The sequence below is a fragment of the Pinus tabuliformis genome, chromosome 4_2 (genome assembly GCF_031772625.1).
Source record: "Pinus tabuliformis cultivar Carrire ecotype Pingquan chromosome 4_2, CPIR1, whole genome shotgun sequence".
NCBI classification, from domain to species: domain Eukaryota; kingdom Viridiplantae; phylum Streptophyta; class Pinopsida; order Pinales; family Pinaceae; genus Pinus; species Pinus tabuliformis.
Window position 1 is genome coordinate 282,151,212 of NC_142304.1, and position 14,117 is coordinate 282,165,328.

The window sequence follows — 14,117 nt, forward strand, 5'->3', positions numbered from 1 at the left end:
ACATCACCCCTCTTAACTTGATGGACTGGCTAAGACAACCTCAAAGATACCACACATGGGTATCAATCATATGGAAGGCTATAATTAAATCTCTCGACATCATCAGAGCTGGCATCACTTGGAAAATATAGTTTAGAATGGCTGTGAGGATTGGACTAGACCCATGGATTGGCTTTGGGAATGCCCACAGGTTGCCAGACGAGCTCAAGAATTTTCTCAGAGATATCAACATTACCCATATCGGCCACATAGTAGACCCAGAGCACACCACTTTATTTCAGCAAGCTTGGAAATCGGCCCAGAGAATAAACATTCCACAACAATGGACACAACAGTGGAATGCATATATTGGGGCTCTTACTGAAGCTCACATCCAGATTGGCGAAGGGGAATATGAGGTAATATGGGTGCTATCGAAAGCTGGCAAATATACCCCAAATGAAGGATACCTTGTGATAGCCGAAGCTCGATGTCCATAAGCCATCGAGTCATGGTGGAAGCACTTGTGGAAGCTCAAGGCCCCCCCACGAACAAAATTCTCATGTGGACCATATTGAAAAACAAAATTCCCACAGGAGATAATCTTCTCAAACGAGCACAACACGACCCTTTTTGGTGTTGCCTTTGCAAATGAAACAACGAATCTGTCACACATCTATTTATTGAGTGCCAGGCCACACAAGACCTCTCGCAATCGATATTAATTGTGGCTCCATCTTCGACCAGGTGGAAAGGTATTACTGTAAAGGAGGCCTGGTCATCATGGTGGTCAAGCGTTGTCCCAACAAAGCTCCGGAACCTCCCGCTCCTCATCAGCTGGGGCCTTTGGATCGCCCGCAACAAGCTCATATTCCAGAACACCTCTCTGCATTGTCCTTCCATTGCTTCCCATATCATGACTGATTACTCTATCATCCCTGATGACGATGAGACTGCACGGCCTCAAACCATTGTTCCTGAAACCATTAATCATTCGAAGCCTTTGGCCTTCTTTGATGGTTCCGCACAAGAAGGAGGGTGCGATGGAGGGGCCATTCTGTATATCAGTTATTACCACTATTACCATATACAAATGGGATTAGGATGGGGCACGAATAACTTTGCCGAACTATCCACTGTAAAATTCCTCATACAATTTGCTTTGGAAAACCACTATAGAGATCTACAACTCTTTGGGGACTGAAAATTTGTCTGTGACTGGTTAAACAAAACAACTAGATGTTCTCCATATACTTTGAGACATATAATGGATGAGGCTCTTCGACTTATTACATATTTTGACACATTTGCATGCCATCACATTTTCAGGTAACATAATGCAGACGCTGACAGATTATCCAAAGAAGTTGCGGATAGGCCTTTCGGCACTTGGATGATTCAGGAACACAGGGAAGGGGCCAATTATCAGTACTACCATTGGCCTTTTATGGACATAGATGTGTAGTAGGCTCACAGCCAACATGGCTACATGTTTTTATTTTTGCATCTTAGTTTCCATATGTAAATATTCATATGTTTTGTTTACAACAAGAACAGTGTGGTTAGAGTTTTTTTTTATAAAACATTATGCTTAATACATCTGAGAATGATGCCTCCCTCCGTGGACACAAGGCATCAAATTTAGATCTATACTGGAGAACTTACCCTCTTACAACATATGCATCATGCATATACAACATGTAATTTTCTGACTTAATGGAAATTACTTTTTTTCCAAAACGAAAAAATAAAATAAAAAATAAAAAATAATAAAAAATTAATTATAATTATAAATATAATTAACATGGATCTTAATAAAACCAACCAATTAAACTCACACTCAAAACCTACCTCTCAAACGTTATCAATATAACATTATCTTTTATTTCAACAATAATTTAAAATAATATATTTTGAAATTTAAAAAAAAAAAAAAAAAAAAAAAATTTATTATTTTTTAAATTATCAATATAACATTATCTTTTATTGCAACAATAATTTAAAATAATATGTTTTGAAATTATAAAAAATAAAAATTTAAAATAATATGTTTTGAAATTATAAAAAAAAAAAATAAAATAAAAAATTATTCTTGAATTATTATTTTTTTTAAAATAAATTTTAAAATTTGGCATATTAATATTCTTCCAATTTTTTTTTGGACAAATCAACCTTAAAAAATCCTATACAAGAAGTAAAACCTAAACCCAAACCAAGCCTCAAAACTAGTTTTATTTTATTAATATTGAAATAACTAATTTTATTTTATTAATATTAAAATAATTTTATTTTACTAATATTATTTTATTATAAATAAAATATTTTCACTAACATTTTCGAAATCCTCATTCTCCATAGCTATTGAATTGAGTTTTAGGTAGGGTTTTATTCTATTAATATTAAAATCTCTTGATTACCCATTCGGGTGTGATAAGAGGATCTGTTCCTGAATATGAAATAGACTATATTTTTATAATTTGATATATTTTTATGGTATTGTATAGCTTAGTATAATTTGATGTGTATGTTGTATTTTCAAAAATATAATAAAAATATTTTTTTCCAAAATCAAAATATTCACTTAAATTTTAAATGGTTATTCTGTTTAATATTTCTTTTAAATAATTTTATTTTTTACTCAAACCAATATCATTTCTTAAATCAAAAGAAAAAAAAGGTTAATTCAATTTAAATAATAGAAAATTTTACTTCAAAATCTTTTAATACTTATTTTAATTAAATATTTGTAAAATGAATCTTTAAAATGAAAAACCATATATGTTAAGTTGAAGTAGTTTTATTATACATTTTGATATCATGCTATGTAAAAAACATCATTAAATCTAATATTGATATTAAAAGATTAATAATAAATTTAATATAATATTCATTTTGTTCTATTATAATATATTATGATATATCATGATATATAATTACTTTTAGATATATATAGAGGGAATAACAAAGACATAGAGTGATAGAGGTGGAGTGATAGAGGGAGTGACAAGGGATAGATGGAGAGAGAATGAAGGAGAGGGGAGAGGAGTAATGAAGAGAGAGAGAAAGAGAGGAGTGAGACAGGGAGAGAGGGGGAGGGAGATAGTGACAAGGCATGAGGGAAGAGAGAGAGAGAGAGAGATGGGGGGAGAAAGGAGGAGGTAGGAAAGAAAGGGAGATAGGGGAAGGACCATGGAGAGGACTTGAGAGGGAGGGACAAAGAGATGGAGTTGGAAGCGGAGAGAGGGAGTGAAGAAGAAATATAGAGAGAGAGAAAAGTGGCAAGAGAGAGAGAGAGGGAATGACAAGGGAGAGATGGAGAGAGACTGTGTATGTTTTGGGGTAAGATAGAAAGACAAAGGAGAGATGGAAGGAAGGGGGAAGAGAAGCAGAGAGGGAGGGAGATAGTGACTAGGTTGGAGGGTGAAGAGAGAGAGAGAGAGGAGGGAGAGACAGAGGGAGGTGGGAAAGAAAGGGAGGGAGAAGAAGGAAGAGAGAGAGGATGTGAGAGAGAAGGAGAGAGGGAGGGGGAGAGAGAGGGAGGTAAGAAGAAAGACATAGAGAGAGAAATGTGGAGAGAGAGAGGGAGTGATAGGGGAGATAGAGAGGGAGGGAGAGAGGAGAGGATGAGGGAAGATAGATAGAAGGGGGGAGAGGGAGATGACGATTAAGAGGGAGGGAGAGAGGAGAGGATGAGGGAAGATAGATAGAAGGGTGGAGAGGGAGATGACGATTAAGAGGGAGGGAGAGATAGATAGATATGGAGAAAGAATGTGTATGTTTTGGGGGTGATATAGAGAGACAAAGGAGAGGTAGAGAGAGATAGAGATATAGATGGGAGGTGTAGAGAGGGAAGAAGAGAGAGATAGAGAGAGGGAGAGATGGAGGGAGAGATAGATAGATATGGAGAGAGAGTGTGTGTGTGTTTGGGGTGTGAGATAGAGGGAAGAACATTTCTTGGGCTAGAGAGGAGTGAGAGAGGGAAGAACATTTCCTGGGCTAGAGAGGAGTGAGAGAGGGAAGAACATTTCTTGGGCTAGAGAGGAGAGAGAGAGGGAAGAACATTTCTTGGGCTAGAGAGGAGTGAGAGAGGGAAGAACATTTCTTGGGCTAGATGCATTTATTTCAATATAGATGACGATTTCTAATTCTATTTGATTGCTTGCACTAGATGCATTTATTTGAGTGTAGATGATGATTTCTAATCCTATTCGATTGCTTGCAATAGATGCATTTGTTTTCAACGTAGATGATGATTTCTAATCCTACTTGATTGCTTGCTCTAGATGCATTGATTTCACTGTAGATGGTGTTTTCTAATCCTATTTGATTGCTTGCAGTAGATGCATTTATTTAGGCATGCATGTTGATTTCTAATTATATTTTATTTCTTGCACTAGATGCATGGATTTCAATGTAGATGTTGATTTCTAGGATTATTTTATTTCTTAGTGTAGATGTTGTTTTCTAATTCTATTTCATTCCTTGCATTAGATGGATTAGATGTTGTTAATCTTGAGGCTGTAAATTATTAAAAATATGTTTCAAGATTAGATGGAGGAGGGAGAAAGGGAAGAATATTTCTTGAACTAGATGAATTTATTTTGGTGTATATGGTGATTTCTAGTCCTATTTGATTGCTTGCACTAGATGCATTGATTTTAGTGTAGATGTTGATTTCTAATTATATTTGATTGCTTGCACTAGATGTATTGATTTTAGTGTAGATGTTGATTTTTAATCTTATTTAATTGCTTGCAGTAGATGCATTGATTTCAGTGTAGATGTCAATTTATAATCCTATTTGATTGCATGCACAAGATGCATTGATTTCAGTGTAGATGTTGATTTATAATCTCATTTGATTTCTTGCATTAGATGAATTGATTTTAGTGTAGATTTTGTTTTATAATCATATTTGATTGCTTGAATTAGATGCATTATATTTTAATCTTGAGGCAATAGATTATTAAAAGAAATATTTTTCAAAATATATTTAGTAATGCCTAGAGGGACACTATTAAGAATTAATTGACCTAGAATTAAAATGAAATAGATGTGTAGAATCAATCCTCATGCAAATTAATCCTTGACAAGATCATCTCCCTTCTTCATCGCCAACTAATTACTGATAGACAATTACATATATTCAAAATTAATAATATATAATTGCGTACAACAATGTATTCAAAATATTTACAAGAGGAGAAGATATATTTTTAAAAATTAAAAACAAATCAAAATATTCTTGAAAGATATATGATAATTGTTTGGATGTAAATATTTTATAAATTTTTCCACTCATTAAAAAAATTCAAAATGCACTATGTCTTGACTTTGCAAAATGAACTATAGATAAAAATATCATCAAAATATTCTTGAAGGAAATAAATTATTTCAAACATTAGCAAAGAAACAAATTATTTCAAGAGTAATATTAAGATAGTAAATTATTAAAACTACTCCTCAATATATATTTAGTAATACCTAGAGGGACACTATTAATAATTAATTATTTGTTAGAAGTTGTGATACCTAAAATTAAATGAAATATATATGTAGTATCAAGCCTCCTGCAAACTATTGAAAATATTGTCTCTCTTCTTCATCACCAACTAGTTATTAATAGACAATTACATACACATATAAACATATAACACAACAATTGTAACATTCACAAACACTACCATCCAAATCCAAACATGTAAAACACAAAAACCACTCAAAACATCCAAAAACAGATGTACAAACCATTCTGGGCAAACAACACAGACTAAATTAAAGAAGAGAATGATATGGTCATGCCAAGAAAAGAAAACATAATGAGAATTTTCAAGTTAATATCAAACATATACATAATAATGATGATATAAAAATGTGGCATTGTTGCCCTCAACTGGAACCCACTTAGATCCATCTAACACCGGATCTATCATGCAGCGAGAGGAACCAAATCCCTTGAGGCACAAACCTTTCCTAAATTTCTACACTCCAAAAAGAAAGTTTTCACCTTGAGGGATTTGATCCCTCTAGGTGAATGATAGATCTAGTGTTAGATGGATCTAAGTTGGTTAACACAACAAAAACAGATAACCAAATTTATATGGTAGTGCATTTAACCTTTTGTACAGCCTTACTATGTTTGATTCATCATTATCATTACAAAGGGAAAAATGAAATTTCCTTTTATATAGCTATATGTGTAGCCTCTTCAACTAGAAGACATAAAACTGATTCAAAATCGTATAATTATAAAAGTTCATTTTTGTACAAAATTTCAGATATAATAATGATAATATTTAAGGTGGGGTCGATGTTTTATGCATTTTTTATTTAAGTGTGTTAAGTTCATCATTATACAAAATATGAGTTTTAAAATGAATATATTGAATTTTGGTGATTTTTTTTCTTTTAGTGTTAATGGTTTATGATTTTGTTTTAGTGTGTTGATTCTAGATTATTGAAATAATATAGGTTCCTCGGTCCAACCCAATTTAAACTTGAGTCTATGTGCATCACTATTTGTAGCCCTATAAATATGAGTTAGACATATATGTGAAAGATGTATGTGGATTCAAAATTTTATCATAGAAGGGTTGTGTTGTAGCGGCTACAACCACCCTCCAAAATTTTGGCCTGCACCCAAATTCAGAGACTCCCTTGAGAGTTTCACTTGATGGTTGCATACACTCGGGTTCACTTTGTGAGCTCGTGTGAGCCTTCACACCCACCTCGCTTGTTCATTCCACCCAAACTTTTGCATGTTGATGTCAATGTCTTGCTTGCGACCATGTTTTGGTCAAGGTCTTCGCTTGATGTGTACATGTTATGTTCGCTATGAAATCATTTGTCACACTCATGCACAAAGTCCTATTCACTATTGTGCAAGCATCATCATGGTCGATCAAAGATTAATCACGAGTGTCGCACTTGTCGCTTACACCATCAGTCAGTCATGTTGAACATGTGTGTCTGGTTGGTTTGAGTCATCTCGTTGTCAAGTCATGGGGATGTGTGTTGTAATATCACATTTGCATCTTTCACTCGTCCACACACTTAGCCACGTTGCTGAGGTTATCACAAGTAGACTTCCCTCTTACAACTGAACATAACCCCACCATCAAATCGATCGATTGTCACCCAGAACAATGCAGAAGCACCAATAAAGTCTTCAAGTTATGATGCCCGCAAGAAATTCCATCAACCTTCATGTTGGCCACTCGGAGATTTTGTTGTAGGGTAAACCACCCGCACATACCCACAGTATGCATTTATCAAAATAATGCATCCACAACTATCCCAGGTCATTGGACTCTACAATGGAATCAAATCTTCAAACCATATATGGTCATGGCCCTTTATAGGTTCCTTTCTTATCGGAACTTCAATCACCTTGCGTGAACCTTCCTATCGGGACTATATTAAAACCCTTGAACCATAGGTTATGCCTTTGGTTAACTCCTCGCTGCATATATATAATGCCTTTCCCTTTACTAAAGGGAAAATCATACACAAACCCACCTTTTCTGCCTTTATATGGTTCCTGCACAAATTTCGAGCTTAAAACCTCTATCACAATCGCTATCGGCTATCAGGACTTCCACAGCCTTAACACATATGCACCATCCCTTCTCCGACTCCAATCTCCACTATCAAAACACTAAAACATGTTTTCACGTTAAAAAGCCTGCGCCATATAAACTATCGGGCACGATAATATACAGGAATACAAAGGAAATTCCCCTCCTAAGAACATCCACGGACTTTAAATATATATAGACCCGCAACTATGATTATCATCGGGTTCGTTCATTATTTACTCCACGCTTCCACTATGATGAACTCTGATGTTTCCGAACTCCGATATTCTGATAATCGCTATCGGATATCGCTCATCCACCCGCGCATTACTTCTTCCGTTGTGAACCTCCGATTGCGCAATCATTGATTGGACTATCAGCGATATCACCAATCGCTCATCGGAGTATCGCTAGGTTTGTTATCACTATCCCTTGGCACCTCTGAAATGCGATTGTGATTTCAATCGTGGCCGTTGATATTTGAAGATCCAACGGCTAGTCAGTATCAATTCTGGACTTCTCCGCTCATCCCTTTTACTTGGAAAGTTACGTTGTTTCTTCAATTTCTTAGTGATTTGGCTTCTTTAAAGGTTCTGGCCTTCTGCTCATTCGCAGCTCGTTCTTCCTTTTGGGCTTAACTCCTCACTCTCCTTTGATATCTGTCCTTCTTGTAGAGCTCTAATGGATTCAATGATCCATTTCGATTCTTCTGAATTGTGTTCCTCTTTCTCTGCTTCTGTGTCCTTCAGAATTCTACCTACAACCTGCAGAGCCTACGAATTCATAGTAAATCACTCATGAAATACTTCTTAAACATAATGACACAGACAGGAATCGATCTTTCATATATTAATATAAAATATTAGATTACATTTGAGACTCTTTGGTCTTCACTATTTAAAAGAATGCATTGGATTGGATCATTGGAGGATTTGATCACCCCTCTAACAAAATTCGTAAAGCTCTTTGCATGCATACATATGTGGCAGACTTTATCCACTCCATCTTTTTCTATGTTTTAAAACAGAAAAGTCTTCTTATCGCTCAATGATCCATATCTACTTGAATTAATTCCTAAAAACTCTCTCTTGCTCCTAGAGAGTTGGATTTGACTCCTACCACCCATGTTCTCATTTATTTATTTCAATATCATTTACATATTCTTCCATTATCTAATAAAATCACACTTAAAGGCCTAACTATTGCATAAACTTGATACCTAGGAAAACTATTTCCTAAAATGCATGACCCCATATGTCTACTATTTACAATGATTTTCCTTTGGCTGAATTCTCCTACATCAAACTCCCAAAGTAGAAAATATTCATGATCTCCTGATCATGTGTCTTTTGGTCTTGGTCTTCCTAGATCCCATGCTTTGTTTTGTAACTGTTCGAACACTCTGCTTTTTTGTTGTTGTTGTACTTATGTTGTCTTTTGCTCCATTCTCTTCTTCCTGTCAATCAAGTTCAACTTCTGATTGATCTTGCTTGCTACTGTTACAATTTTCCTCCATTTGGACTGCTTCATCATCTTCTGCCATATTTCTTCAATTTCTATGTCCAACATATCTTTGGGCTGGTCCATCTTCTGCTTCATATTTCTTTGTTCCAGGTTACTGTTGTTGTCTTCTATGCTGACTCTTGCTTTTCTTGCTTCAACTTTTGGTTTGCTTGCTCAACGCTTGTTGTGACTCCTATGTTGACTTCTCTTTTACTTGCTTTATTCTTTGGTTTACTTGCTTTACTGACTGCCTCCCTATCATCCTTACCCTCTTTCATGATTGAATCATGACTATTCAACACTTCCTCCAGCAAATTAATTTCTCCATTCCATGGATTGAATTCTTCCATATAATTCTATTCTTTCACTTTTATTTGGTTGTTCAGTTGTGTCAAATATCCTCCAGCATTTGCAACAAAACCTGCACACTCAAAAAACTTGTTAAAATAAAAAACATAAGGTTATTGTGCCTTATCTTCCTTTGACAACAATTTAGTTTGTTGCTCTGTTTTATCCTTCTCCTCTCTTAGCACATTAGTATGTTGATTCGAATTCTCAGCAGAATTCATGAGATTGTCAGTTAGTCTTTCTTCCACAACATCTATTCTAATGATGTCTTCCTGCTTGGGTTCACAGTAGTGAACTTCTCCTTCCTTAACCTGCTGCTGGTTATCTTTACTTTGAAATTGTTTGATTCCATCTTCAAACAACCTCTAATCAATCTCTATGATCACATACTAATATCCATTCATGCTTTTTAATGAACCTGCAAACAAATTATTGCATCTTCCTGTCTCCATGGCTACTTCAGACACATCTTCTTCTTCAGAAACTGTAATTGCGGCTTCTGTTCTATTGTCAGGTACTTTCATCAGTTTCTCTAGTAGTTTAATCTCCTCTTCACACTTAGGAAGCACTTCATCATAATGCTCTCTTCCAGCTTCATCCTTCACATGCTATTTTAGAGTATTAAAATATTGTCTTCCTTTGACCCTTGTTTTCTCAAGGTCTTTCTGCTATAGCAAATCACTACTTCCCTCTTTCAAGAGGTCTTCTTCATCATACTCTATTCTCCTAGAGTACTCCTCCAGACTTTCAACATCTTCAAAAGATTGTCCATCCTCTTCAAAACACTCCTTTGTTAATGTTCTTTCTCTCTTTGCTAAGTCTTTCCCATAGACTTCCTCTTCCTTAAAATCTTTCAGTAGATGTTCTTCTTCTTCACGGACTGTCTCAACAGTTTTCATGGCTATTTCCACTGTGCCTATCATCATGGTGAATTGATGATCCTTTACTATGTTTTCAGCTAACATAGTCTCTTCCTCAAGTTTGCCTTCAGTCCCTTGCTTTTTATCTTCTCTGAAGATATCTTCAAATGGCTGATTTTCTCCTACAATATGTGTCATCATACATAAACTATCAATTTTAAAAATATAAGACCCTATTGTCTCACTTGATGGTTCAACCATCATATCTCCTTGTTGTTCTAAATCATTCATATGATTCAAAAATTCTTTGACAGTCTCTTCTTCAATCTCTTCAAGCCCTTCACTTGCTTGGTTGATTTCTTCCTCCAGTTGTATATTAGATCTATCTATCTCATCTCCTTCCAGAACAGAATTTAGATTCTGCACGTCTTCTTCCTTATTCATGAAAATATCAACCAATTATCCTTCAGTTGCAAACATAAAAGAATTGTCATATTTAAAATCATCAGACCTCTTGGTCTCACTTGAAGTTTCAGTCTTCAAGTCTTCATCTTCAATTTCTCCCATAAATTCTCCTTGTTCTGGTTTACAAATGGATTCTTCCATTTCTAACTCAACTTCCTTGAGTTTTTCTTCATCCACTTTACTTGCACTTGTTGTAGCCTTCTCTGCATCCCATGCCATTCCACTAGCTTCTTCCTCAACACCCAACCTAGTCTTTGGCTTTCCTCAAGCATTCTCCTTAATGCATTGAGTTGTTCTTTTAATTTAGCAACCTCTTTGTCAATTTCTTCTTGACTCATCCTCTTTCCATTTGCTTTGGAATCCTCTTTCTTATATCGTCTGTTGTGGCTTCTCTCCGAACCTTTACTATGACTATCAGTAGTCATCTTCTTCTCTTTTTTCTTCATGATCTCCTTTGCAACAAGCCTCCGCAACATCTAGTTCTCTTGGTTGCAATCTTACCTCACTAAGCCCTCTTCACTTAATATTTTGGTAAGCATAGATCGTTTGTCTGGAACCTCTTCTTCTTGAGCAACACCTTTGCTACTTCTAGGCTTCTACAATCTCTCACTCTCTCTTGAGAACACTTTAGTTGTCCTCTCTATCAAATTTCTTATTGGATTCCTCAAGTTCACTACCACTTCTTCTTCGGAGTATTTTCCTTACTCTATTCTCAAGAACACATCTGGTTCTTCTCTCACAGCTTCTCTTGTTGTCACTTGTGCATTAGTATAAAAACACACATTCTTAAATTAAAACAGAACACATTACCTCGCCTTCAAGATCTCAGCATGATCTTGTTTCACCCATTCTTCTGCACTTGAATGGATTGTCCTCTGGTTGGTTGCTATGATACCACTAATGGTACAGGGTAAACCACCCAAACATACCCACAGTATGGATTTATCAAAATAATGCATCCACAACTATCTAGGTCATTGGACTCTACAATGGCATCAAATTTTCGGACCATAAATGGTCATGGCCCTTTATAAGTTCCTTTCTTATTGGAACTTCAATCACCCTGCCTGAACCTTCCTATCGAGACTGTATTAAAACCTTTGAACCATAGGTTATGCCTATGGTTAAATCCTCGTTGCATATATATAATGCCTTCCCATTTACTAAAGGGAAATTCATACACAAACCTACCTTTTCCACCTTTATATGGTTCCTGCACAAATTCCAAGTTAAAACCTCTATCAAAATCGCTATCAGCTATCGGGACTTCCACAGTCTTAACACATATGCACCATCCTTTCTCCGACTCCAATCTCCACTATCAGAATGCTAACACATGTTTTCATGTTAAAAATCCTGCACATATAAACTAGCAGGCACGATAATATACGGGAATACAAAGGAAATTCCCCTCCTAACAGCATCCATGGACTTTAAATTTATATAGACCCGTGACTATGATTATCGTCAGGTCCCGTCACTATTTACTCCACGTTTCCGTTGCACTGAACTTCGATGGTTCCAAACTCCGATATTCCGATAATCACTATCGGATATCGATCATCCACCCGCGCATTACTTCTTCATTGTGAACCTCTGATTACGTAAACGCCAATCGGATTATCAGCGATATCGCCAATCACTTGTCGGAGTATCGGTGGGTTTGTTATCACTGTCCCTTGGCACCTCTGAAATGTGATTGTGATTTTAATCATGGTCGTGGATATTTGAAGATCCAACGGCTACTGAGTATCAATTCTGGACTTCTCCTCTCATCCCTTTTTCTTGGAAAGTTATGTTGTTTCTTCAATTTCTCAGTGATTTGGCTTCTTTAAAGGTTCCAGCCTTCTGCTCATTTGCATCTCATTCTTCCTTTTGGGCTTAACTCCTCAGTCTCCTTTGATCTCTATCCTTATTAAAGAGCTTTAATGGATTCAATGATCCATTTTGATTCTTCTTAATCGTGTTCATCTTTCTCTGCTTCTGCATCCTTTAGAATTCTTCCTGCAACCTGCAAAGCCTACGAATTCATAGTAAATCACTCATGAAATACTTCTTAAACATACTGACACAGACAGGAATCAATCTTGCATATATTAATATAAAATCTCAGATTACATTTGAGACTCTTCGGTCTCGCACACACACACATACACAGGCCTAATTCTACTATTAGTGGCCTCTTCCTATTGAACGCGCAGGTTCACTATTTAAAAGAATGCATTGGATTGGATCATTGGAGGATCTAATCACCCCTCTAACAAAAGCCCTAAAGCTCTCTGCATGCATACATATGTGGTAGACATTATCCATTCCATATTTTTCTCTATTTTAAAACAAAAAAGTCTCCTTATCGCTCAATGATCCATATATACTCTAATTAATTCCTAAAAACTCTCTCTTGCTCCTAGAGAGTTGGATTTGACTCCTACCACTCATGTTCTCATTTATTTATTTTGAGAGCATTAATATATTCTCCCGTTATCTAATAAAATCACACTTAAAGGCCTAAATATTGCATTAACTTGATACATAGGAAAACTATTTCCTAAAATGTGTGACCCCCTATGTCTACTATCTACAATGATTTTCCTTGGGCTGAATGCTCCTGCATCAGAGTTGGACCTGGCGACCACCCTGGGACTGACTACCCTAAAAATTTGCATACAGGTTTCTGACCTTTCCCACTCTGCTGACTGAGGAAATTACACAAACACGCCGACAGACACCCAGTGCCTATCCCTGTCTCTCTCATAAATTTGCACAGTTTTCCCAGTCAGTCCTCCCGACAGTCGACCGACTGCTAATCTAGAAAATTGCACAGTTTTCATGAGCATGCCTTCTGCTGCCAAGTAGTCTTCTCACCTCATAAATTGTGTAGATATGATCAGTAGGCTGACCTCCCAGCCTCAGTGCAGTTTCTCTCACCAGCAGCTCCTAGCAGTAGACCGATAGTTCCCTTTAAGAATTACGTAGTTTCTGTTGCCAAGCTCTCAGCAACTAACTGTGAGTTCCCTTTTGGAATTGTGTAGTTCCTACTGCCAGTGAACCAACAGCTAGCTATCAGTTCCCTATAGGAATTGCGTAGTTTTGGCTGTTAGGCTCCCGACCAGTTCCTCCAAAAAACTGCGTAATTTTTGCTCGTTGATCCTCCATGCCGACGTGCCTGTTCCTCCTTAAAATTGTGCACATTTTGTTGTCAATCCCTTGTTGCCTACTCTTTACGAAAAATGCATATATTTTGTCTACCTTGCCTTCCTGCAGCCCGAGCTGTCCCTTCCCGCCGAGCCAGACCTTGCGGAAAATCCCTGTTGACTTGGATTGCCCATCTTCATCACCCAGTGACTCTTGCGCAATTTTCATCAATAGTGCCCAGAGCCATCAT